This window comes from Beta vulgaris, chromosome 6, assembly GCF_026745355.1.
Source record: "Beta vulgaris subsp. vulgaris cultivar EL10 chromosome 6, EL10.2, whole genome shotgun sequence".
Taxonomy (NCBI): domain Eukaryota; kingdom Viridiplantae; phylum Streptophyta; class Magnoliopsida; order Caryophyllales; family Amaranthaceae; genus Beta; species Beta vulgaris.
The window spans coordinates 14,150,919-14,175,594 of NC_079207.1; the positions used below are offsets into that span (position 1 = coordinate 14,150,919).

Here is a 24,676-nt window from a genome sequence, read left to right on the forward strand (position 1 = left end):
AAGGCGTTTTCTTTTGATTAAACTAGCCTTACATGCACGCAATGCGTGCGATAATGTGTGATAGCATATGAAGTAGAAAATAAAATTAATTGAGTATAGAAAAATTGTCTTTAAATTTTGTTTTCTCAAAAAATCGATGGTTAATTTAAATGTCCTACTTTTCCCCCTTTTTTTCATTCAAATGAAACATTTAGTGTAAGATGTGAATAGTGTACAAAATAGAAATGGTGCAACTATTTCTAAACGGAGATGACACTTTAGTATGAATTACAATATCTTTCCATTTTAAAGACAATTATCATTTTTTTTTGGATATGGTTTCATAATACATTAATACGAAACAATTTCAAGTAATAGTGAATCAGACCAACCTAAGAGCATGAGCAATGGGGTTGGTTTTGGTTGGTCTAGCAAAAAGTAAAGTTAGCTTTACTTAGCTTTACCTTTGGAGCAATTGGCCCTTGGAGTTGGTTGGTCTGGAATTCTAGACCAACCATGCCTTGGATGGTGTGCATAACAACAAATGGGGTGTTGCCACATGTATCAATATTGTTTATTGTTGCTGTTTTTTTTTACAAATTGTTTTTTTTTTTTTAAAGTAAATAAAATCAGCTTATAATTTTTTTTAAAAAATTACATTACAACTATAAAAAAATTATCTATAAATTGAGCCTACTTTGATATATTTTATCATATTTTTTCACAAACCTACTTTTCTTTCTAATAACTTTCTCCTACCTAAAATTATTCAAAATGTATATAAATTATTTAATATATCACTAATTAAAACATGAATAAAAATTATCTACTCTATATAAGAATAAGAACATTTTCAATAGGAAAGAGAGTATATGATTTGAGTATACCAAAAGTAAGAGAGATAATTAGAAAAGCCAAGTAGAACTAGTCTAGCCATTGTGAGAAAAAAAATATGAGTGGGTGGGAAGTTAGTGGGATGTGAGGTGTAAGAAGGAGGAAAGGAGAGAGAATGGAAAAACTACAAAGACCAACAAAAACCCACCCACCCATTGTAGATGCTCTTGAGGCAGGGTGAGACAGAGATAAGAGGCTATATTCTAGAATAGTTGGCTAACTCTTCAACGTTTAGGTGGGAGGCCAGGGGTCGAAGCTCACCTAGCTAGTTGGGGATATTTACAGGAAATAAAGTAACTGATGTAGTTAAGTAGCAAAAGAAAGTAATTGATCATTTGAATCTGTGTTTTTTCACTTGTTTAAGTTATGTTCATGCTACTTGCTTAGATATTTGCACTCCTCCGCCCAGTCGACATGCAATATAAATAACTTTATATGAATGTTGTGGATTGAATCCTCATATTGATAGAGGTAAGATCCAAGAAAGAGCTACCTATGCAATCCTCCCTCATTTGTATTCTCCATTTGGGTTTCCTACATTCCAAGAAAGAGCTACTTAAGAAAACAACATCAAATTAATTAAAAAAAAAATACAATACTCCCCCATTTGAAATGTTTAAATTATATCAATAAGTGTTTGATTCTCTAAAAGCCTCAGCTATAGGGTGGCATTTGCAAATCTGAAGGGTGTAAATATAAAAATGTGAATAGTTAACAATAAAAGTCTTAGTTACATTATTTCTAACAAAAATTATTCATTGAAAGGTTTTCTCTTTGCTAAAGTGTTATAAACTCATATATAGATGTTAATAATTTTATTTGTAAGGGTTAATAACTTTATTTTTAAAGATTAATATCAAAATTTTCATTATTTTACTTTTAACTTATTACTTCACCAAATATAGAATTAGATTAGATTGTGAAGTATTACCCACGCTTTTGAATAAGGGCTAAAATGACATTTAGTAAGTGAAGAATATTTAAACTAAAATAATGTAAGTGAAGTTAAGTGAATCTAATATGGCCTTAATGCATAGAGAAACTATGTCAGTTGTCGCCCTTGTTGGCTTGTATATCAGAATGTAAGTGAAGTTAAGTATATCAGTTATACATAAACCTTACTACAATTTTGCTTTGTTCAAATTATTTTCGGTCTGTGTCAGAAAAATTATATTAAAATAGATTCAAATACGTTTAGTTCAGCAAAAATTAGGTTCAACATACTTACAAAAAAATGAAAAATGTCAACTAAGTTCAGATAAGGGTTAATAAGATCGAATAAATTTAAATAAAACCTAATAAATTTTGATTAAGTATAATTAAATTTAGATAAGCAAAAATAAAATAAGTATAACTGTAATATCCCGTATTTAAGTAATACTAATTGTTGGATTAGTTATAAACTAAATATTTTCAAACTAACAAAAACAAGAATTATAGATATTAAAATGTATAATAAGCTATTTCAAGTTCCTTTATTAAATCTAACTACTGACAATAAAACAAGTATATACTTAAGTAAAAAATGAAATTACAAAAATGTCCCTATGAGTCTAACACTCTAGCCTATCTTCTTCCTCCTCCATTTCTTCTTTCTCGACAGATTTTCATGTTCACACATGAAATCAAATATTCACCATTACATTTCAACACTCATGTCAGAAATCTTCTTCATTAGTCAATAAAGCTTGCCACAATATCTCACAAAATCTGGAAGAAGCCCAAATTTGAATTCTCAATCTTCCTTCATTAATGTAACTTGACCAAAGTTCATAAGCTTTGAATTATAAACTGAACAGCAAGGCAATGGCAACCTCCAACAAGTTCTATAAATACCGATTGATTCCCAAGTTTTGCCAACACAAACAAAACCAAAAAAAAAAAATCAGAATTTTGTTAGCCAAAAATACCACAAAGAATACCACTGCTTTCCTTCTCTGTTTTGGGCAAGCTGCCCAACCACCACTTCGACACCCACGTCTTCCGCCGCTATCCCCAGCCACCGAGCACTTCGCGCCGTCCAGTCGCGCAGCCCGCCTCCCAACACCGCCACTACCCAGCCAACCACCAAACACCCACAAGCACTCCTTTCTCTCTCTTCGACCCACCTGCACAGCTGCACGAAACTCCACCTGAAACAGCCACTCTGACACCTCGAACTCGCTGCTGCATTCTCCCTCTCCGGCGACACGCAGCTGTTCCTCTTTTCCCCTGTTTTGTTTTTGCCGCAAGGTATATGGAAACAAACCTTCTGTTTCCTTTTTATCTTCTGTTTTGTATGAGTTATAGTATGTAGGCTCATTTAATAATTGAACTTGATTAGTGATTTTGGGCCTAATGTACCTAACCATATTTTACTAAAAACAATTCACGTAAGTTTATGAAATGTTGATACTAGTACCTTTTGACTACCCTTAATATTATTGGAAGTATTACGTAAAATTACAACTAGTTACTAGTTTACTACAATGTTAAAGGTAAAATCTAAGTAATATGACTTAGCTTAATTAATTGGAAGTTGGGTGAAACAAGTTTAGCAAATATAATACTAAGTAGTCTTATCCTTTGTTTTATTAAGTTCATATTATTAACCTTAATTTATTAATATTTAAGTATGACAAAATTTATTTTATAAAAGCTAATGTAATAATAATAATTATTTAAGTAATAAGACGTACTTATAAAGTTAGTAAATAAACGAATATACATAGTCCAACTATTAATATGGTTAACGAGTCAACCTTATAACAAATAGTAACAAATGAGGAATGTTACGATATTAATCGTCTCGTTATCAATTATTGGTTAGATTAAGGAAAAAGGGATATTACAAGCCTCCCCCGACTATCAAAGTTACTAAGCAGGATTTGAGGTAACGTCTACTGCTAACACCCGCATTCCCTTTCTAAATATCTGTTTTATGTTGATATTTAATAATGTTTATGTTAAATGTATGCTTTTATGGATTGCGGGATATGAAATACTTTTATAAACATGATATTTCATGACGTTACGTAATTATGATGAATTGCGAAAGATTAAAGAATATGATTTCCATGATGATTGTGAAGTATAATGTATAAATAAAAAGAAATGGAACATGATAAACAAAAGTGAAAGATGGTTCTTGGCAGTACGATGTTATGTTGGTCGTGCACGTACCGTTCTATTCTATGGCGGAAACGCCACCTTCTGGTTAGGGCAATTGTCCCTGGTGGCACCGCACTATGCATGGCTTTATGCCACCTTCTGGTTAGGGACATTGTCCCTGGTGGCTATTGCCCTATGATTATGATGATGATGATGATGATGATGATGGGAGACGTCCCTGTATGTTATACTCGCCAAGTTACCAATAAGATAATTATGATGATGATTATGATATGAAGATAATAATGAATTTATGTTTACATAAAATGTTTATGAAATGTTTTTACTCTATTCTCTCTCCTCCCTGTTTGCAACTAAAATGAATTGAAATGAATTTACGATGTTAGAGTAGTATGTTACTGGGCCTCGGCTCATGACGTTTTGCTTTTTGTTTTAGGTAATGACGGGGATGACGGAATGGCGTAGCAGTGAGGAATAATTACTACTTAAATTATGCAGACTCTTATTAATGTATTCTAAGCTTGAGAACATTAGTTTTATGAACCTTAATTATGTTTCACCTAGTTATTTAGCATTTCTAAGTTAGTTATGAAGTTTAATATTTATAAAGTTACGTTCTTTAACGAACTTATGTTGCCTTGTATTTTCCAAAAGGAAAGTACGGCAGTAACGCACCGACTAAGTTAAGTCTTCCGCTGCTAAGTAAGAGTTAATTAATGAATTAACGATGCTTAGGAGTCGGGGCGTTACAGAATGGTATCAGAGCCAACGGTTCCGAAACCTTAAGTAAAACCTTACAGGTTTTACGTATTTCAATAAGAACTAAAATGGTTTAGGATAAGTAATTTAGCTAAGATGAGATAATAATAATAACAATAAAATGGTTGTAGATAAATAAGGAAAACAATAATGAATATGAGTGTGAGAGATAGGACGGGAATGGGAAACTTTTACGCTACTTTAACGCTGTTGACAGAGTATGTTGCTGGCAAATGAGTATGTCATAAACGTAAAATATTTTATGTGTTAGACGATGGCCTCAAGCGAAAGTGACCCTATTAATGGAGGAAACGCAAACCACGAATCCGAGGTCACGCTCGAAGAAATGAGGGCAAGGATTGACGCATTGCGTAGCGACCCTGTTTTTGGAGATGCCACCGGAGATGCTAGTGATAACCGAATGGATTTAATGAGGCTGATGATGATGGAGCTTTTACAAGGAAATCGACAAAGGCCTAGGACTGAACAAGAAGAGTGCTCAAACATGTTCAAGAGGTTCTCGGCTCATAAGCCCCCAACTTATGATGGAAAGCCAGACCCCACTGAGTTTGAAGAATGGCTCAACGGCATGGAAAAATTGTTTGATGCTACCCAGTGCCCCGATAAGTGGAAAGTTAACTTTGCAGTCTTTTATCTGAAAGGACAAGCCGATCTCTGGTGGAAAACTGCCAAGGAAATGCAACAGCATCCTGGATTCGGATGGGAACATCTAAAGGAGGCCATGCGCAACCAGTTTTACCCTCAGTCATTGCAACTCCAAATGGAGTCGGAGTTTATTCATTTGAAACAGAGGAATATGACAGTCTTGGAGTACGGGTGAAATTCAATGAACTTGCTCGATTCGCTCCAGACTTGGTTTCCACTGATCGCAACGATGAATCGTTTCGAAGGAGGTCTAAACGTTGACCTTCAGGAGAAACTAGCAGCACATATGAGCAAATCCTATCAGGAATTGTATGATAGGGCCATCAATGTCGAACGCAAGACGAAACTTAGAAAGGAGGTGTTTGAGAATGGTAAGAGGAAAGGAAAACCTCAAGAAGGCCAATCAAGCAACATTTTCCACAAGAAGTTGAATACTGGTTACGTGGAGGAGAATCGTAATCAAAACAAGTTCCTCGGTGCAACAAGTGTAACAAGCAAGGCCATTGGGCAAGGGACTGTCGTAAAGGCACCGACCAATGTTATCGATGTGGTAAACAAGGCCATATAGTGAAAGATTGTCCTGTTCAAGAACAACGAGGCCACAACGTGAACAACCATGGCTTCACAAGGAATCAAGGGAATGGACAGAACTCCACTTATAGCGGCAATGCGAACAACAATCGTAATCCTCCGAGAGGACCTCCACAAGCTGGGAGATGTTATGATGCAAAGAGAAGAAGCTGAAGCTGATGATACCGTCATCACTGGTACTTTCCCTATCCACTCTATACCCGGTTGTGTTCTTTTTTATTCTGGAGCTTCACATTCATTTATATCTACTGCATTTTCTAGAACTTTGAATGCAAAACCATGCCCTAAATTCTCTGCCATGTCAGTTTCCATCCCAAATGGTGAATCTATCTCATGTGATGTCATGTATAGAAACTGCCCTATCCTTATAGGAGGCTATGAGTTCCTAGTTGACCTAGTTCAATTTGAATTAACCGACTTTGATGTGATATTGGGAATGGATTGGTTATCCAAGTACCAAGCCGACATTAATTGCCTTAACCATGAGATAACCCTTAGAAGACCTGATGGGTGCAAGGTTTCTTATCGAAGAAGAAAAGCCAAATCCCTATTATCTCAACCTCAAAAGTATTCAAACTACTTGCGAAGGGTTGTTACGGATACCTTTGCAATGTAATAGACCTAACAAAACCTGAAGACTCTTTGTCCGACATCCCTATAGTAAAAGAAACCCTGACGTGTTTCCAGAAGACATACCTGGTATGCCTCCGCAAAGAGAAATAGACTTTAGCATCGACCTTATTCCGGGAGCTGCCCTATCTCGAAGGCACCATATAGAATGGCACCAGCTGAATTGCAAGAATTGAAGAAGCAACTAGATGAATTGCTCGAGAAAGGGTACATCCGACCCAGTGTTTCACCCTGGGGTGCACCAGTCTTGTTTGTAAAGAAGAAAGATGGAAGTATGAGGTTGTGCATCGATTATCGAGAGTTAAATAAGATTACCATCAAAAATAGATATCCCTTACCCCGCATCGACGATCTTTTCGATCAGCTGCGAGGTGCAACCATTTTCTCCAAGATAGATTTGAGGTCTGGATATCATCAACTTCGATTAAGCCAGAAGATATCTCAAAAACCGCCTTCAGAACTCGATACGGCCATTATGAATTCACGGTGATGCCCTTTGGGTTAACCAATGCCCCAGCCGTTTTCATGGACTTGATGAACCGAGTTTTCAAGCCCTACCTTGATAAATTCGTTGTTGTATTCATCGATGATATCTTGGTATTTTCAAGAAACTCAAGTGAGCACGAAGAACACTTGAGAAAGGTGTTGGAAATACTAAGAGAAAGAAAGTTGTATGCGAAGCTGAAGAAATGTGAGTTTTGGTTGAAAGAAGTTGCCTTTCTAGGGCACATCATTTTCGAGAATGGAGTCTCCGTTGATCCCCAGAAAATAAAAGCCATAATGGAGTGGCCTAGACCCACCAATGTCCCCGAAATTCGAAGTTTTATGGGTTTAGCTGGATACTACCGAAGATTCGTCCAAGACTTCTCAAAGATAGCTATGCCTATAACGCGATTGGTGAAGAAGTCGGTCAAGTTTGAATGGAGCGATGAATGTGAAGAAGCTTTTCAGGAGTTAAAGAAACGCCTTACCTCTGCCCCAATTCTAACCCTTCCTTCTGGTACAGATGGCTTTGTAGTGTATAGTGATGCCTCCAAGCATGGATTAGGATGCGTGCTGATGCAAAACGAGAAGGTTATAGCATATGCTTCTCGACAACTCAAACCGCAGAACAAAATTACCCAACCCATGATCTTGAACTAGCCGCTGTCGTATTTGCCCTGAAAATCTGGCGACACTATTTGTATGGTGTTCCGTGCAAAATCTTTACCGACCATAAAAGCCTCAAATACATCTTTACCCAAAAAGAGTTGAACTTAAGACAACGTAGGTGGCTAGAACTCCTAAAAGACTACGACCTTGACATTCAATATCATCCTGGAAAAGCAAATGTTGTAGCTGATGCCCTAAGTCGAAAAGCTCACCTAAACACAACCGTGACCCTACCAAAAGCTATAAAAGATGATCTTTGGAAAATGAAAGTAGAGATCATTCAGAGAAAAGAAGGTGCATACTTGAATGCATTGGAGTTGAGGCCAACATTGTTGGGAGACATAAAGGAGGCACAGATGGAGACCCAGAGTTAGAGAAAATAAAGAATGATGTGAAAGAGGGAAGTCGCCAGGATTTGTGATCCAAGAGGATGGTACATTGAGATTTCAAGGAAGGTTATGTGTCCCCAAAAGGAGACATTAAAGAAGAGGATTTTAGAAGAAGCTCATAATAGTCCTTTCTCAATCCACCCTGGAGGAAACAAGTTATACAAAGATTTGAAACAGACATTCTGGTGGAGCAACATGAAGCAAGAAGTCGCTGAATTTGTGGCAAGATGCTTGACTTGTCAAAAGGTCAAGATAGAGCACCAAAGACCTGCAGGGCTCCTACAACCTTTGAGTGTCCCTACTTGGAAGTGGGATTCGATCTCATGGATTTCATAATGGGACTACCACCGTCAACTCGAGGCATGAACTCTATCTGGGTGATTGTGGATAGATTGACGAAATCCGCGCTTTCTTGGCTATAAGAAATAATTGGAGCTTAGACAAGCTAGCTGAACTGTATATGAATACGATTGTCAGGCTACATGGAGTTCCGAGTTCAATCGTATCTGATCGAGACTCAAGATTCCAGGCAAAGTTTTGGAAAGAATTGCAAAAAGCTCTTGGCACTAGACTCGACTTCAGTACAGCCTTCCACCCAGCAACTGATGGTCAGACGAACGGACGATCAGACCCTGGAAGATATGTTAAGAGCATGCATGTTAGATTTTCAAGGAAGTTGGGAGAAGTACTTGCCACTGGTAGAATTTTCTTACAATAACAGCTACCAAGCTAGCATCAAAATGGCCCCTTATGAAGCACTCTATGGAAGAAGATGTAGAACACCCCTTTGTTGGAGTGATATTGATGAAGCTCGAATGATCGGACCCGACTTGATACAAGAAACGACAGAAAAAGTACGATTAATTCAGACCAGGATCAAGACTGCGCAGAATCGACAGAAGAGCTATGCAGACCGACGAAGGAGACCACTAGAGTTATAGTGGGTGATCATGTTTTTCTGAAAGTCTCACCTACTAAAGGTGTCATGCGATTTGGTCAATCTGGTAAGCTTAGTCCAAGGTATATCGGCCCATATGAGATTCTCGAGCGAGTGAATGACGTGGCTTATCGACTGGCGCTACCGACAGACCTAGATAAGGTGCATAATGTCTTCCATATATCGATGTTAAGAAATACATACCTGATCCAAGCCATGTGATTAGGCATGAACCTTTACAACTGAGAAACGACTTGACTTACGAAGAAAAACCGATTGAAATCCTTGACCGTAGGAAAAGCAGCTCAGAAACAAAGTAATTCCCATGGTAAAAGTTTTATGGGCCAACCATTCGTCGACTGAAGCAACTTGGGAAGTTGAAGATCAAATAAAAGCGAAATACCCTCATCTATTTGCTTAGATTATTATGTATGTTTATCATGTCTGATCTGCATATGTTATCTAAAGTATGAATATGTTACTTTCATAATGATTTTTCATATGCACTGCATGACCTTATTTTGACTTACTAAGTTTCGAGGACGAAACTTTTTCTAAGGAGGTGAGGATGTAATATCCCGTATTTAAGTAATACTAATTGTTGGATTAGTTTAAACTAAATATTTTCAAACTAACAAAAACAAGAATTATAGATATTAAAATGTATAATAAGCTATTTCAAGTTCCCTTTATTAAATCTAACTACTGAACAATAAAACAAGTATATACTTAAGTAAAAATGGAAATTACAAAAATGCCCTATGAGTCTAACACTCTAGCCTATTCTTCCTCCTTCTCCAATTTCCTTCTTTCTCGACAGATTTTCATGTTCACACATGAAATCAAATATTCACCATTACATTTCAACACTCATGTCAGAAATCTTCTTCATTAGTCAATAAAGCTTGCCACAATATCTCACAAAATCTGGAAGAAGCCCCAAACTTTGAATTCTCAATCTTCCTTCATTAATGTAACTTGACCAAAGTTCATAAGCTTTGAATTATAAACTGAACAGCAAGGCAATGACAACCTCCAACAAGTTCTATAAATACCGATTGATTCCCAAGTTTTGCCAACACAAACAAAACCAAAAAAAAAAATCAGAATTTTGTTAGCCAAAAATACCACAAAGAATACCACTGCTTTCCTTCTCTGTTTTGGGCAAGCTGCCCGAACCACCACTTCGACACCCACGTCTTCCGCCGCTATCCCAGCCACCGAGCACTTCGCGCCGTCCAGTCGCGCAGCCCGCCTCCCAACACCGCCACTACCCAGCCAACCACCAAACACCCACAAGCACTCCTTTCTCTCTCTTCGACCCACCTGCACAGCTGCACGAAACTCCACCTGAAACAAGCCACTCTGACACCTTCGAACTCGCTGCTGCATTCTCCCTCTCCGGCGACACGCAGCTGTTCCTCTTTTCCCCTGTTTTGTTTTTGCCGCAAGGTATATGGAAACAAACCTTCTGTTTCCTTTTTATCTTCTGTTTTGTATGAGTTATAGTATGTAGGCTCATTTAATAATTGAACTTGATTAGTGATTTTGGGCCTAATGTACCTAACCATATTTTACTAAAAACAATTCACGTAAGTTTATGAAATGTTGATACTAGTACCTTTTGACTACCCGTTAATATTATTGGAAGTATTACGTAAAATTACAACTAGTTACTAGTTTACTACAATGTTAAAGGTAAAATCTAAGTAATATGACTTAGCTTAATTAATTGGTAAGTTGGGTGAAACAAGTTTAGCAAATATAATACTAAGTAGTCTTATCCTTTGTTTTATTAAGTTCATATTATTAACCTTAATTTATTAATATTTAAGTATGACAAAATTTATTTTATAAAAGCTAATGTAATAATAATAATTATTTAAGTAATAAGACGGTACTTATAAAGTTAGTAAATAAACGAATATACATAGTCCAACTATTAATATGGTTAACGAGTCAACCTTATAACAATAATAGTAACAAATGAGGAATGTTACGATATTAATCGTCTCGTTATCAATTATTGGTTAGACTAAGGAAAAAGGGATATTACAAGCCTCCCCCGACTATCAAAAGTTACTAAGCAGGATTTGAGGTAACGTCTACTGCTAACACCCGCATTCCCTTTCTAAATATCTGTTTTATGTTGATATTTAAAATGTTTATGTTAAATGTATACTTTTATGGATGGCGGGATATGAAATACTTTTTATAAACATGATATTTCATGACGTTACGTAATATATGATGAATTGCGAAAGATGAAAGAATATGATTTCCATGATGATTTTGAAGTATAATGTATAAATAAAAAGAAATGAAACATGATAAACAAAAGTGAAAGATGGTTCTTGGCAGTACGATGTTATGTTGGTCGTGCACGTACCGTTCTATTCTATGGCGGAAACGCCACCTTCTGGTTAGGGACAATTGTCCCTGGTGGCTCCGCACTATGCTTGGCTTTATGCCACCTTCTGGTTAGGGACGATGTCCCTGGTGGCTATTGCCCTATGATTATGATGATGATGATGATGATGATGGGAGACGTCCCTGTATGTTATACTTGCCAAGTTACCAATAAGATAATTACGATGATGATTATGATATGAAGATAATAATGAATTTATGTTTACATAAAATGTTTATGAAATTTTTTACTCTATTCTCTCTCCTCCCTGTTTGCAACTAAAATGAATTGAAATGAATTTACGATGTTAGAGTAGTATGTTACTGGGCCTCGGCTCATGACGTTTTGCTTTTCTGTTTTAGGTAATGACGGGGATGACGGAATGGCGTAGCAGTGAGGAATAATTACTACTTAAAGTATGCAAACTCTTATTAATATGTATTCTAAGCTTGAGAACATTAGTTTATGAACCTTAATTATGTTTCACCTAGTTATTTACGCATTTCTAAGTTAGTTATTAAGTTTAATATTTATAAAGTTACGTTCTTAAACGAACTTATGTTGCCTTGTATTTTCCAAAAGGAAAGTACGGCAGTAACGCACCGACTAAGTTAAGTCTTCCGCTGCTAAGTAAGAGATAATTAATGAATTAACGATGCTTAGGAGTCGGGGCGTTACAATAACATCCCTATATTAAATCCTACTTTACCATCCCCTCAAAAAAAAAAAAAATCCTACTTTACCAACGTATCAACATTACCACCACCCCACCCTCAATTTCCTCTTTTAATTAACCTCACCCCACCCCTTAATTTCCTACTATTTATTTTTAGCATTTTGTGTTTTCATACTGCACATACAACATCTAATTCCATCCCCAATTTCTCTTTCTTGAAGACAACCCTCACTACCCCTACCACCACCTGCGCCACTAACGATCCATTTTTCTTCTTTGGGATTTCATCATTCGCCACTAAATTAAAGATTCAATCTTTAAGGTATGCTGAATTCACTCACATATATTTACATCAAATGGCTAGTATGGGAAGTAAGAATTACCTTTGACTTTGATTTCCCCTTGATTTTGGGTTTTGCTCCTCTTGATTTTGTTAGCTACGTTGAATTGCATGTACACCAATAAATATAGGATAACAATAATTAGATGAAAAACAAAGAATGATATAAATGTTAATCATTTTAGTGTTGACATTCAATTACAATATGAATTACCTGATTATTGGCCTGAAAAAGGGAATTCTAGTTGATAATACTGTTGTATTTTTACTTTTTTTTTGCAGAGAATGTAGGGTAGAAGATGTAGTAAAAACTGTAGGGAAGAAGATGAAGAACTGAAAATAATTATGGGGCGTTAATTAAAAATGGAGATGAAAGATATTAGGAGATGTCAGTTAATCATGTATTATTTATGCCACTTAATAATAGGAAGTTGAGTTAATAATTTTGAATATTACGGTTATCCTTATTTGTTTCCCCCCTTTTTTATGTTACTTTTTTTGCCCTTATTTATTTTTTTTGTTGTAATTAGACTAATTACCTTAATTATTTGAGGGGTATAATAGGGGTTTCTAATATGTGGTTGCTGTTAGGGTTTTCCTATGTAATTAGGGATTGTGTTGGATAGTTACATTACCTACACGTACTATTTTTTTTCTGAGTTTTTTTAAATTTTTGTTTCTTAGAGGATATGTTGAAATTTGGAGAGATTAGTGAGGGTAAAATAGGGTTTCAATATTTTGGTGTCCCCCCTAGTTGCCTTATATAATAGAGATTGTAATTTATTATTATTATTATTATTATTATTATTATTGTTATTATTATTATGATTATTATTGTTATTATTATTGTTATTGTTATTATTTTATTATTATTATTATTGTTATTATTATTATTGTTATTGTTATTATTATTATTATTATTATTATTATTATTACTATTACTAATAATAATAATAATAATAATAATAATAATAATAATAATAATAATAATAATAACAAAAAAAACACTTTAGATAATTCATACTTTGCATCTTAGTATTAGTTTATCTAATTTAATAATTCATGTGTTGCTCAACTATAAACAAAGGAAATATATTTAGCCTCTTTTTGAAATTTACAAGTTAATTAAGCAGGATTAAGCTTTTGGAATATTATTATAGGTCTGGTATGTAGGCTGGATTGGGCGGTTCTTCCTGCAGGCTTTCATGGGCTAGGCTAGAAAAAGAAGCCCAAATCCCACCCACCAATTTCACGGTTTCACGATTCTGGACCGGGCTTTTCACGAGGCGGGGTGGGCTACATTAGCTCGCATATATGGCCACCTCTTATTGTAGATAGAGTATAGCCGACAAACTAGTCCCGTACATGTTGATCAGACCCGAAAATCGTTTTCCACCAAAAAATGACCCGAAATAACTTGAGCCCACACTAAAATGACCCCGAATATGACCGAACCCGAATCTACCCGAACGGTCCCCGACCGATAATGATGACCTGAACCCAAACGGTCCCCAACCCGAAAAGTTGTCATATTAGTTACCTTTTAAACAAATTTAAGAAATTTTTTTTTCATCAAATACTATATATGATATAGCCACTGTCCATTAATTATTTAAACTACTGTCATTAGTCTTATATGTGTTTTATTTATTTGCGAGATTGAAAACCCGAAATCTCATGGATCCGAGAATGACTGATACCCGATCGAACCTGATCCGATCGTAAACCGAAGGTAACCGAATATGACACGACCCTTATGAATCGTTTGCCACCTCTAAGATAGAGGTGTGCATCAGTCCTAGACTAGCCCGGTTGAACCGAAATCTAGAATTTCTCTTGACCGCGATTCGAAAAATTACGGTCTGATTCGTACCGAAATTTTGGTGCTTGGTCTGATCTTGGACCTGTTAGACCGGAATATGTAACTTTCTTTTAAAAAAAGTCTTTTTTGATTGGAACACCATTTATAGTTTTTTTTTTACAACGGGGGAAAACAGCAAAGAAACAAGCGGACAACAAAACTCAAAAAGTGAATTGAGAGCAAGTCCGTATGCAAAGCTGAGCCATGTCATGTGCTTTTTGGACTTGTTGGCGATTCACTTGGAGGAGAAAACATCTATCTATAATTGTAGCTAAATCTAAAATCTGATGAAGAGCCCAACTAATGGAGTTTGGGGCGTTGTTGATAGATTGTAGAGAAGAGATGAGGTTAACATAATCCGTGAAAATAGTGATGTTGTTCCAATGTTTTTGGTTTATCCACAAAAGACATGAAACTAAGCCCCAAACTCCATTAGGGCTCTTCATCAGATTTTAGATTTAGCATGGAGTTTTGAAGTAGCACACCCATAAGCAATACCTCCATGGACAGTATTGGAAGACTGCTCATCTAATAACCAAGCAAGACCAGTAACCTTAGTAGTCTTGTTGCAGGCAACATATACTTGGACAGTTCGAGAAGCAAACCCTAATTTGAAATACCCAAATGGAGACCCCTAAAACCAGGCGGAAAGGAAAGATTAAGCTTCTGGGGATGGAGGAAATGGAGGTTAGGCAAGAAAGAAAGAGAACCCAAATGTTGATATTGAGCTTGAAGAGTAGTAATATTGTGAGTAATGGTTGTAACCCGAGGGGGGAAGTTATGGAAAACATGACCATTCCTATGCAACCAAATACTCCAAAGAGATCAAATAAACTTCAAGATACGAGAGTTATAAAGCCCATCCTCGCTTTTAAACAACTGGATATATTTGATGATCCATTCTGAGCAAGATAAGTTATCATCTTGAGATAACGAGGCAATCATAGTAGACTGGTGCCAAGTACTCTGAGCAAGAACACAAAAATGAAACATGTGGTTGGTTGTGTTGACGTCCGGAGAGCATATATCACAGAGCTGTGAGATAGGGATACGTCTTATATGCAATCGATCTTTAGTATATAGTTTATCATAAATAAGTTTCCACATAAAGAATTATTTTCATTTAGGAAGAATGGGAAGATGTTAGAGGATCTTGAAAATATCTGGAGTAGGGAACACTTGCAAAGGAGGAGAATAGTCTTTCATAAGAATCGCATAAGCCGGCTTGGAGGAGAAGACCCCAGAATGACTATAATTCCATATCATATAATCATTCTTACTAGTTCCAGTCAACTCCATAGCAAGGATATGTTTTGCATCATCATGCACAAAAAATCTTCTAATAAGGGCCGATTTCCAAACATGTTTGTGAATGTTAATAAAATCTGTAACCCTAGATGCTTGAACTTGATACAAAGAAATATTATCCTTAGCAATAGGAGTTTTACCATTAACCCAACGGTGAGAGAAAGTAGACACACTTCGACCATTACCAATCTTCCAAGACGAGTACTTGAGAAGCTGGTGCTCCGCATCTTAAATACCATAGAAACCCTATGACTTAAGAGCACCAGTTTTCTTAACGAACTTACCCGTCGCGAGGGAAAAGGGTTTAATTGAGTTATAAACTCGACCAATCAAAGATAATGGTTTGAATAGATGTGCCAAGCTTTTTTCAAGAGAAAGACTATATTGACAATAGCAATAGATCTAATTCCCAAGCCTCCCATACCCTTAGGAAGACCAGTGACATGCTTATTAACCCAATGAATACTTTTCCTATCCTTAGAATCCCAAAGGAAGGTGGGATTAGAGTATCAATCTTGTCAGTAACTCTAGTAGGAATTTTGAAGGAAGAGAGCACATGAGCAATCATTGCAACAAGGACAATATTGATTCAAACAACTTTAGTAGGTTGAGAAAGAAGAAGATTACTCCAACTTAGAAGCTTGAGAGCAATAGTATCAATTAAATAACTAAAATGTTCGTTCTAAATTTAAGACCTATAATGTCAACAGGAATACCAAGGTGGGTACTAAAATCATCCTTAATAGACGTATTCAGGTTTTTGTCTAAATAGACTTTTGTATTGATTAGAAGTATTAGGATTGAATTTGACAAAAGAATTTTGAAAATATAGCCTAGAACCAGAGACAAGACAAAATCTATTAGAAATTTAAGTGATATGTCTACAAGCTTTTTCTGAGGAGGAAAAAAAAGAAGCAAAGCATCATTGGAAAAGAAAAGGTGAGAAATAGAAGGATTCCTTCTAGAAATACTAAAGCCTTTAAACAACTTAAGACCAATATATTGAGACATCATCCTAGAATAATGAATAAAATGAAGAGGTAAGGAAGAGAGGATCACCCTGATGGAGACTACATTTTGGATAGAAGATCTCAAAGATTGTAAAGTTTTTAGGTTTAACTTTTGTGTTGCCTTTTCCATTGATTCTCCTCCATATATACATATAGTACAAGTATTCATGGTAGGAAGTGCCTAAGATATCTAGCTCAATACCCCCCCCCTCAAGTTGGAGCATGGGGATAAAAAATGCCCAATTTACAAAGTAGAGTGTCAAATTGAAGTTTGCCAAGAGCCTTGGTGAAGATATCAGCAAGTTGTTCGGTAGGATGCACGTAAGAGGGGGCAATAAGACCATATGTGATAGTGTCACGAACAAAGTGACAGTCGACTTCAATGTGCTTAGTACGCTCATGAAAGATCGGATTTTTGGCAAGATGAAGAGCAGATTGACTGTCAAAAAATAGACGAATAGCCGTAGGATGATGAATGCCCAAGCTTAAGAGAAGCCCTTTCAACCACTTTAACTCACAAGTATTGGCCGCCATAGAGCGATATTCGGCCTCGGCAGATGAGCGAGACACAGTGGCTTGCTTCTTGGTCTTCCAAGCAATGGGAGAAGCACCAAGAAACACTAGCCAACCAATAAGAGAACGACGGTTGAGGGGGCAAGCGGCCCAATCGGAATCACACCAACTAGAGAGAGTAAGATAATTGTCAGCACGCAAGATGATACCTTGGCCTGGTGTACCCTTTAAGTATCGAATAACCCGCAAAGCAGCGTCCCAATGATCAGTACGAGGCGCCTGCATATACTATGACAAGATATGAACAGAATAGGCCAAGTCAGGCCGGGTAACAATAAGATATATAAGACGACCAACAAGGCGCCGGTAGGGCTCAGGATCATCGAGAAGATCACCAGTAGCAAGACCCAGACGATGGTTCTGCTCAATAGAGAAACCAGCAGGTTCATAGCCAAGAAGACCAGCTTCGGAGATAATATCCAAAGTATATTTGCACTGACAAAGAAATAAACCAGAGGCACTACATGCCACCTCAATACCAAGAAAATACTTCAAAGGACCCAAGTCCTTCATTTTGAAGCAGTCACAAAGACAGGCTTTAAAAGCCCCCAAAGCAGCAGTATCATTGCCAGCAACAATAAGATCATCAACATAAACCAAAACATTAATCTGAACAGAGCCCTTGGTGTAAGTAAATAAAGAGTAATCAGAGTAGGATTGTAGAAAACCATACCCTTTCAAAGCAGACACAAGTTTAGCGAACCAACACCTAGGAGCCTATTTTAGGCCATAGAGAGATTTATGAAGACGACAAACCATATTGGGCTGAGAAGATTCAAAACCAGGAGGAAGTTTCATATAAACCTCTTCCTCCAGATCAGCATGTAGAAAAGCGTTATGAACATCCATCTGATGTAGCTCCCAGTTTTTAGCAGCAGCAATAGCAAGAAAGGCCCGAACAGTGACCATTTTGGCCACAGGAGCAAATGTTTCGGTGTAATCAATGCCTTCCTTTTGATGATTACCAAGAACCATCAAACGAGATTTTTGTCGATCTAAATTGCCAGCAGAATCAAATTTGTTACGATATACCCATTGGTTACCAAGAGCATGCTTGCGCGGTGGCAGAGGCACCATAGTCCATATGCCATTTTCTTCCAAAGCCCGAATCTCATCATTCATAGACGTTCTTCAACCTGCATCCTGCATGACTTCTTTAAAAGATTTGGGCTCGGAGATAGAAGTGATATTAGCAATAGAATTTCGATATTTCATAGAAAAACTTTGACAATTAATGTAATGTGCTATAGGATAGGACTTACCGGAGGAATGCGGTGGAACAGAGGAAGGCGAAGATGGACTCTCTATAGAAATGGAGTTGGTAACATAGTCGCGCAACAAAACGGAAGAAGTTCGAGTCCGAAGGCCACGACCCAAATCAAAAGGCGTGGCAGGAGGCCCAGCAGGCGACCCAGGTGGAGGCCCAGTAGGAGACCCAGTAGGGGGCCCAGGGGGGGCCCCAGCAGAATGAGGGGCTAGGGAGGCAGATTCTGGGGTATAGCAGCGGAAGATGTAGCGGGAGTGGGCTTGGGTTGGTTAATGAACTGGGTTGGTCTAGGGGAAGCACAAGTATTGGGGGTTGAGGATGAATTTTGTGGAGGAGAGGAAGACTGGGCCGAAAGGGGGGGAGTGAGCGCAAGCGGGAGTTTGATGGGCCGGGGATGATACGGCAGGTCCAGTAGGAGAGGAACAAGGAATAGGTTTGGGAGACTTGGGAGGAGAGGAGTTGGTAGTAGTGGGCTCTTTTGTAGCGGGTTGGGTAGTAATAGGCACATTTGTAGTGGGTTGAGAGCTAGAAGTAGAGGGAGAAGGGGGCGTGGGCTGAGGAGGTGAGGTAGTGGGATTTTGGTGGGGCAAAGGCACATATGGTGAGGTAGGAGACTCAAATTCGGCAAAATCAATGTGAACATCATCATATTGAGTAACTAAGGTATGAGGGTCAATATTAGCGGCTTCAGGATCACAAAAGGGAAATGTGCCTTCAAAAAATTTAATATCCTGACAAGGATCTTAAAAAGTTCAGGAGCATTACAATGATTTATAGTAAAAGAATCTGTAACCAAATGCCCTACATTTGCAATTCCTATTTGCTTCACGGTAGATATGTGCAATGTTAACCGTATTGATAGTGACGCATAAGAAGTTGTATGTCTTTGATGATAGGCGTAATTTGCTCAGAGCACTCCATGTATTCTTGATTGCATTTATGACTTAAAGATTGTCGCCTTCAATGTGGATGTTGTCGAATCCAAATTGGGTGGCTGTTTGTAACCCTTTGTGAAGTGTCATTGTTTTAGCTATCAAAACTGGTGTGTGTCCGATGTTGTAAGTTGTGGCCTGTATTGCTTTTCGTGAGTGGTCTCTAAAAATGAATTCTGCTGCAGTGCCTTATTTGTGATTGACAGAGCCGTCGAAGTTGAGTTTGATGGAATTTGGTGGCGGAGGGAACCATGAGGTGAGGATGAAGGAATGATTGGGGGATGTGAAGGGGGTAGTGATCCCCTTAGGGGAGAGCCATTATATTGATGGCTATCAAGATCCAATCTTGTCTGCCACTCTAGAAAAAAGAAAATTCGCCCTGTGGAAGACTCGATGAAAGTCCCACGTGTCATTAGAGAAGATAATGCTATTTCTTTCTATCCAGATGCTCCATAGGAGCAGAATAATTTTGGGTAGGGAGCGTTTAGATTTTAGTTGTTGGAGTAGAGTAAGGAGTGGCTTTATTGGAACTTGCAAGTGAATCCAATCAATGATCTGGTTAGAGAGCCATATTTCAGCCACTCTTGGGCAAAAAATAAAAAGATGATCTAAAGATTATGTGTCCATGTTGCAAAGAGAAGCAAGATTGGAACAGAATGATCTTTCTCTGAAATAAGGTTTGACGCATCCCTAAACTTTTGTGGCAAATTTTCCATAAGAAAATCTGAATCTTTGGCGGTATGTCGATTTGCCAAATCCATTTAAAAGGCTAGACATTGTCCTTCTTGATATTATGTGCTAGCCCGGTTGCCGATTTGACGGAGGAGTTGCCTGATGAAGTAGGTACCTATACCAGGGAATCCTCCATATCATAAGTTGGGAGGGGGTGCCTTGGATTACCTTCATGAGATTATCCGACAATAGTTTCTTGAGGCGCTGTAATCCCCCGAAAATTTATGAATTTTATAAATATATTTTAGTATATATACATTTATATTTAAATATAATTTAGTTTTGAAATAATTTATTTCTTTAATAGGTTCACTATTTGAAAGTCAAAGGAATTATTTTAAGGCTTTAAAGAAGTTAAAATATTTTCGTGACATGCTTTGAAAAACATTTGAAATACTTTTTGGATTTGAAAAAGGAGTCTAAATGGGCTTGAGGAATCCAAGCACTATTTGGATTAGGAAAAGGACTTCTAGTTGTGTTAGGAGTTTCAATCATCAATTCTACTCATCATTAAACTCTATTTAATCCCAATTGCCTTTTCCTAAGCCCACAAGGAAAACACATATATAAATACATTAAACCAAAATATTTTCCCCACACATAGTTTTCTCTCTCCTTACTCCCATATAACCAGCGTCTATTACTCTCTCTTCCTCTCTCATGTTTTTCTCCTTCTTTATTTCTTCTCTTCCAAGAAATAATTTCTTCTTCAACAAGAAACCTCCCTTCCTCAATCAAACCACCGTCGACCATAATGCACTACTGCCGCCATTGCCATCTCATCATGCTGGCATCCCCTTTGTCTTTTCTTCTCTTTGTTTTGGTTTGATTATCTTTCTTCCTCAGATTTTATTTAAAGATTATGTTTTAAGATTTTTTTTAGTTTAATTATGTTCAGAAGCTTTAATTTAATGATTGATTATGAATCTAAGATTAAATAATTTATGTATTGAAGAAATAAAAATTCAGATTTAATTATTATGTTTAGATTGGATTTATAATTATCAAAGCATGGATTTTTAGGGTGTTAAAGATTGAAAAATCATAGTAGTATGTTATAAAATATGGAATTGATTATTCTTATAAGTGTAAGTATGTTTAAAGAGAGTTTTAATAAATTATATGTTGCTGGAATTTTAAAAAGAAGATTATTAATGGAGTTTTAAGGTTTTAATGACTAGTACAGTAGTACTATGCTAGGAAGTATTAGTAATTGAAGTTTTAATGGTGGAAACAACTTTTAAAATATTTTTAAAGGAGGTTTAAAGTATTTTAAAGTTGCTGAAAATTATTTGAGTATTGATTATAATTTTTTATTGGTTGTTTTAGGCTGAGAATTCTCTCTAGGCGATGTGTAAGGTTGTTAAATTGGCCTATCAATTTGTCTACACATGGTACTTACATACCTATGTGTTGATTGATGTAGTATCATGATTTTAAGAAGGAAAGTTATGTAGTATCATGTATAGGAACTATGTGAGTTCATATATAATTGTTATTATGTAGGATTTTGAATGTTTTATGCCTTTGTACGAACATGTTAAATATGAGGTTTAATTATGAGATTTATATCATGTTTGTATGAAAGATTGACGCAAGCATGTTGGTTGAAAACTTTATTTTATTAATCCACATGGGATAACTAATATATTTATTGGTATGAATCATGTTGTTCCCTTTTTTTTTATTTCACTACTCTATGAGGACCGAGGGACTTATTTGGTAAGTTGATATTTTATTCTTTTGAAAGTTAAGTTGGTTCTTGGCTAGGTTCAACAAATTAAGAAGATTCGATTAAACAAGGAATTAATCTTGGGTTGTAAGTTGCTAATCACTTATTTAATCCTAAGATAAAATAAAGTTGTGAATGTTTGATTATGTATTATCTGTGTTGCTTGTGTGTCATAACAACTAATGAAAGGTAAATCATGTAAAGTGAAACTTGGATAGTAATAAGCTTTATATTGGTGCACGTCTGAAGTTGGACAAATAGGAGTTGGGGTACATGGTGAGCGTGCCATGACTTTTTCTAGGTTCAGATTGATCACTGTTCCTATTTTTTATTTAAAAGGTTCCTCGATATCGTAGGTCATGAGAATACAGAGTCGCGCCCGTATTTCGTCTTCCAAAGGGAAGGCTGGTTTTAGTTAGACAACTCGGTCCAGTGACTATTTTATTTAAAGTAATAAAAATGTTGTTAAAGTTTAGTTCAGTAAAAGTTATCTGCAAGTTATTACTTTGATATTTATCCATGTTTACTATTTATTAGTATCATGTTAGGATTGATTATTTATTTATTATGTAGTACTCAGCTTTGCTGATTACGTGCTTTGTTTGTGTGTTTATCATGGCTTTGCCTTATTGATCATGTGATGATCCATTCTTGGTGAGCAGATTCTTTAGTGCATTGTCATCTACAGGTGTGAAGATTATGCATCATTGGGTCCGGGAATGGAGAGCTTGTATAGCTTATTGATTATTTATCGTACTTTAGTTGATACACTTTATATTTAGTTTGGTTTGAAGTTAATGTTAAAGTTGTTGGTTTGTTTTAAAGTTGACTTTGTTATTTGTTAAATTTCAATCCTAAATATAGTTATATGTTTTTCGCTGTAAAATTCTAAATAGGCCGATACGTTATCACACGAGCGATAATGCTTTGAGGATTCTCTAAGTTTTATATTTGAAAAGTATTTTTGAAAAAGAGAGAATTATCGGGGTGTTATAGGCGCGTGATGTTCCCTGTTTTAGACATTGTTATGAAGTCAACAACTTTGAGGTTAACGTCAATAGTGGTTAACAATTGCTTCAACATGGTCGCCAAATTGTCATCAATTACCTAGTTGTCGAGCCAGAAAGAAATAGACTTCTCGTTTCCTATTTTCCATCGTATGCCTTTTCGTAGAATTTCTCTTTGTGCTAGGACTTTTTTCCAAATAGTGGAGTCATTTGCTTTAGCGTTGTATTCGAAGAACGTGGTTTAACGCAAGTATTTTTCTTTAATAAGTTTAACCCATAAGCTATTGTTGTTAGAAATTAGTTGCCATCCTAGTTTGGCTAGGAATGCTTGATTTAGGGGTTGGGTCTTCCTGAGGCCTAACCCACCGTGTGTTCTTTGGTTGGCAAATTTTTGACCAACTAATAAGTGGAATACTATTTTTTTTTTTTATTTTGTCTCCAAAAGAATTTTCTATGGATAGAGTCAATTTGCTGACAAACGTAAGTAGGAAGGAAAGTAGAGGAGCAAGAGTATGCTGGCAGTGATTCTTTGGATTGGATCAACGTGAATATGCCTGCTTGAGAGGAATCCGGTCTCCATTGATTAATTCGTTGATGAGTTTTTTGTAGGATTGGAAGGTAGTCTTTTTAGTGGTCTGAAGGAGGAGAAGTGAATCTCCAAATATCGGCCTGAGTGGGCTGAGGAGGCCATGTTGAAGTGACTAGCCAGGGAAGCTCTTTTAGAATTGGGTATGTTTCGAGAGAAAATCAAGGTTGATTTATGAAAATTGATAAATTGATCGAACATTTGACAGAATTCGTCCACAATCCGCTTAAGATTGTTACATGCTGAGGTGGTACCTTTGCAAATAACCAAGTTATAGTCTGCAAACATGAGGCAGGGCACCCTAAACCCATTTGAGCATAATTTTATCCCTAGACCCGAATTTGAAGTAGCGCTTTCAAGGAATAATTTTTGAATGAGAACATCCATACACATAATGAATAAGTATGGGAATAATGGGTTCCCTTGCCGTAATCCTTTTTGTGGCAGGAACCAAGCAATATCAGTGTTATGCTCATATAATTTAGATAATCATTGTAATACTGAAAAATATTTTAGTGGTATCAAGTTTTATATTCGTTTTTTCCCCCCAAGAATTGACTATCTTGCAAGTGGTCGTGGGTCGAGACAAACTACCACCTAATGATTTGATTGCTTGTTCAAAAAGTAAAATCTCGTATCCACTGGCAAATCAATAGCAGGGAGAAATGAAATAAACAATTGGCATAATGACTACATGTTTCCTAATAATAGAAGTTTAAAGCGAGGTGGGTGGAATTAGGTGGGTACGGCATAATCATAAGTTTCCTAAAGTTGATGGAATTAGTGGGTATGGCCCGTACGGGATTTGGGTGGGTCATCAGGTCAGATGAGGCTGTCGTGGGACATAACTACATCAAGAGTCCGTTTTTGGATAGACGGTCTCACGTTAGTGTTAACGTGAGACCGCTAATTTCATGCTGACATCACACACGTTGCATCAAATCAACAGTAGAATTAGTTAAGCTCTTGCACCTATAGTTATACTAGCCTTAAATTGCTTCTAGCCGAATTAGTTAAGCGCTGGAGTATATTAATATATTAGTTATGTCATATATTCTAGATTAGAATGCATTCTATTGACCCTAACTTCAGTATCACACATAAACATTCTCGCTTTCTTCTCTAATCCATCGA

The 24,676-nt window shown here is 36.7% G+C and overlaps 1 long non-coding RNA gene across 1 annotated transcript; it reads left to right on the top strand.

The window, feature by feature from the left end:
* Window positions 1-3,042: 3,042 nt before the first annotated feature.
* On the top strand, window positions 3,043-4,484 carry LOC130591744 (uncharacterized). The gene is made up of 3 exons (XR_008969799.1): window positions 3,043-3,105; window positions 3,683-3,745; window positions 4,421-4,484. It is a non-coding gene; the product is annotated as an uncharacterized LOC130591744 (long non-coding RNA).
* The last annotated feature ends 20,192 nt before the right edge of the window (window positions 4,485-24,676 follow it).